The sequence below is a fragment of the Taudactylus pleione genome, unplaced genomic scaffold (assembly GCF_031769625.1).
Source record: "Taudactylus pleione unplaced genomic scaffold, aTauple2 ptg000286l, whole genome shotgun sequence".
Taxonomy (NCBI): domain Eukaryota; kingdom Metazoa; phylum Chordata; class Amphibia; order Anura; family Myobatrachidae; genus Taudactylus; species Taudactylus pleione.
The window spans coordinates 3,451,524-3,455,931 of NW_028284688.1; positions in this window are offsets into that span (position 1 = coordinate 3,451,524).

Genomic DNA, 4,408 nt, shown 5'->3' on the forward strand with positions numbered 1-4,408 from the left:
AATGATGTGCAATGTCTTGTTTTTTACAGGGTGTGGCTCTTCCTGGAGCCGGCCCTAGATTATTGATATTATATAGTCTAGGTAATGGGCTACCCCACAAGGGCATGAATAGAGACAACTAGTAATGGCTCTAATTTAACCTATATCTAACTAACATGAAGTCACATACTGCATGATGTGCTGAGATGCAGCACACCAATTGAGAAAGCACACCCAACCATCAGATCTACAGAGGCTGGGGTATTACCCTGATGATATTGAGTTTTATATATCCCTAACCTGGGTTTATGTGACTAATACCAAATCTCACAGTACTGAATATATCAGATATCCTTCTGCTAATACCATTTAGTGCTGTGAAACTATTTCAGTGATACCATTTATTTTTTAATCTATCTCTCTGCCATTGGTATTATGCTGTTATACAATACTAGAATTATACAGATACAGTGCAATTTACAGTGGAGATATATGCAGTGACTGAAACCAGGCTTGCCTACACTTCCGATTTGGCCAGGAGCCTCTTGATTTTTGGTTGTGCTACCAGCCCCCTGGAAAGGCTGGCAAGCCTCCCGGAAGCATGTGAGCATCCCAACCTCCCGGCAGAAAAAACTAGAAACCCCCGCAGTTGGGGGCTGGTGATGCGATTCACGCTGAATTGTGTCATCGTGGCCCCACCCCCTGCTTCACAATGCCAAAAATAACGGCATTGTGAAGAGGGGGCGGGGCCACGATGACATGATCATGTGACCCCGCCCCCGGCTCTGCCCACAATGTGATGGCAATGGCCTATCCCACCCCAGCTCCACCCACAATGTGATGTCAATGTACAGCCCCACCCCCCTCTGTTAGCTGACAATCCGCACCCTCCCGGAAGGCTGGAGTTAATTGTCGGCAAGTATCACTGAAACACTGTCACACACTAGACTACCTATTATATGTTATAGTAGTTTTCTGAAACATTGCAGCATCATTAAACTGTTTGTTATTCTGCCAGTTTTATTAATCGAGTGAACAACCATGATAAATTAGGGATGCAGTAATAGCCTTTAATCATATATTAATATGCGTTCCCCAATGTTGATAAAATAAAAAACTGACACATCATTGATGGAATTAGCATAGCCTTGTTTTATAATTACATCTCTTTTCTAATATCTTTTTTCACTACTGTCTTTTTAATATTGTGATTTAAATTAAATAAAAGAGAGACTTACAATTTTTTAATGATTTATAAATAAATAATGATGTTTTAAACATTTGAATAATACTAGAAGTCCCTCTTGCATTGGTGAATAAACTTTTTTTCTGTTTCATATCAGAACTTTACAATTCATCTACACTCATGCTCCATTAATATTAAATACACTAACTACAGTTTCAATTGATTGTGGTATGAAACAGCATCTTATATTCTGCCTCATGCTATTTATTTATTATTTATTACCAATTATTTATATAGTGCACACATTTTCCATAGCGTTTGACAGATTATATTTGTCGATTTACATTAGTCCCTGCCGCAGTGGAGCTTATGATCTGCATTACATATCACATGGTCACACCCTAGGGTTATTTGTTTCTCAGGAGTCAATTAACCTACCAGTATTTTTTTGGATTGTGGTAAGAAACCTGAGCATCCAGTACACTGTCCGTGCTGTTTCAATTCACAGCTGATACCATGTTACTAATTTTCCTCTCACAGTTTGTTGTAGTATAATAATATTTGACCACAAGAGGTCCTCACCTACCTACTGTTACAATTTGGGTTTAACAAACTATATGTACCTATGCTATACAGGTACTCTCACTGTCACTCAGCTAAACCTGGATGTTAATTACCATTGACATGTCTACTGCACAGTCTCTACTTGCTCTTTGCCCTAATGCACTTTTTGGCATGAGTTACTTAATATTATTCATATTTCAAGAGCTCAACAGTATTCTGTTTACTGCTTGAAAGTTTAGAACATGAATTGTCTTCATAAATTTATGCCCAAGGACACACTGCCATGACCTCTTGAGTAAGTCATAGTTTATTTAGCTATTTCCAGTTATCACCCCTCAATTGCTCAGCTGTACAAATGCAATGGTTGAAAAAGCCTGCACTTAACTAGATAATGCTATGTGCAGCTAGGTAGTAAAGAAAAGGTCCATCAAAGAAGGCAATGGATTCAACCAGCACTTAGAGGCTTCTAGATGTATTAGGCATAACAATAAAATAAAATTATACTGTGTTCTGTGCAGCAGAAAACTGTACAAGTCATGTTCAATAAAAAGGGATCAGCTTCATCCTAATTTATTAAAATTCTAATTCAACAATATTTATATAATGAAGCGATAAATAAAAGCACCAAAGTGATAATCACAAATAGGATAAATAAAATAATATTCCTATAAAACCTGAACAATAACAGATATGGGAGTGATTAATACTGGTATATTATGTCAACATTCATCCACCAAATGACACACAAATATGGACTAGTCGACAAGTTGCAGGATGACAAGAAATCAGTCCAGCAGTAGTTAGGAAACTATATTAGGAAGCATATGCAATAGACATTTGTATCCAAAGACTAGAACTTTGTCCTAAGGAAGATGTAATAAACATTTGTCCCTGTGGGGGGCCTAATGCATAGTAAGGAAGTTTAGAGTATGCTAGAAATGGATAAATATATATTTTTAAATAAGTGGTGAATTACCAAATGTGTCTTATAAGGGGTATTTAGCATATAATATACATTCAGGTGCATAAATATTGGGACATTGACAGAATTTTCATATTTTGGGCTCTATTCACCACCACAATGGCTTTGAAATGAAAGAAACAGGATGTGCTTTAACTGCAGACTTTCAGATTTAATTTGAGGGTAATTACATCCAAATCAGGTGAATGGTGTAGGAATTACAACAGTTTCTATATGTGCCTCCCATAAGGCCAAAAGTAATGGGACAAACTAAACAATCCTAAATCTAACTTTCACTTATTAATACTTTGTTGCAAATCATTTACTGGCAATTACAGCCTGAAGTCTGGAATGCATAGACATCACCAGACGCTGGGTTTCATCCCCGGTGATGCTCTGCCAGGCCTCTACTGCAAATGTCTTCAGTTCCTGCTTGTTCTTGGGGCATTTTCCCTTCCGTTTTATCTTCATCAAGTGAAATGCATGCTCAATCGGATTCAGGTCAGGGGATTGACTTGGCCATTGCATAACATTCCACTTTTTAGCCTTAAAAAACACTTTGGTTGCTCTTGCAGTATGCTTCGGGTCATTGCCCATCTGCACTGTGAAGCGCCGTCCAAAGAGTTCTGAAGCATTTGACTGAATATGAGCATATAATATTGCCCGAAACACTTCAGATTTCATTCAGCAGTCACATCATCAATAAATACAAGGGAACCAGTTCCATTGGCACCCATACATGCCCACACCATGACACTACCACCACCATGCTTCACTGATGAGGTGGTATGTTTTGGATCATGAGCAGTTCCTTTCCTTCTCCATACTCTACTCTTCCCATCACTCTGGTACAAGTTGATCTTTGTCTCATCTGTCCATAGGATGTTGTTCCAGAACTGTAATGGCTTTTTTAGATGTTGTTTGGCAAACTCTAATCTGGTCTACCTGTTTTTGTGGCTCACCAATGGTATACATCTTGTGGTGAACCCTCTATATTCACTCTTGTGAAGTCTTCTCTTGATTGTTGACTTTGACACATATACACCTACCTCCTTGAGAGTGTTCTTGATTTGGCCAACTGTTGTGAAGGGGTTTTTCTTCACCAGGGAAATAATTCTTCTGTCATCCACAACAGTTGTTTTCCGTGGTATTCCAGGTCTTTTGGTGTTGCTGAGCTCTCCGGTGCGTTCTTTCTTTGTAAACAGTTGATTTGGCCACACCTAATGTTTTTACTTTCTCTCTGATGGGTTTGTTTTGATTTTTCAGCCTAATGATGGCTTGCTTCACTGATAGTGACAGCAACTGATTCAAAATGCAAATGTCACACCTAGAATAAACTCCAGACCTTTTACCTGCTTAATTGATAATGAAATAATGAGGAAATAGCCCACACCTGTCCTTTAAATAGCTTTTGAGTTGATAGTCCTTTTACTTTTGGCCTCTTAAAAAGTGGGAGGCACATATAGAAACCATTGTAATTCCAAAACCGTTCACCTGTTTTGGATGTAATTACCCTCAAATTAAATCTGAAAGTCTACAGTTAAAGCGCATCTTGTTTGTTTCATTTCAAAACCATTGTGGTGGTGAATAGAGGCAAAAATATGAAAATTCTGTCAATGTCCCAATACTTATGCACCTGACTGTACAGTATGATTCACCATACAACTATGCACAATAGAATCTTTTGTTCTGCTATTGACTGGTCTTTTTATTTCAAT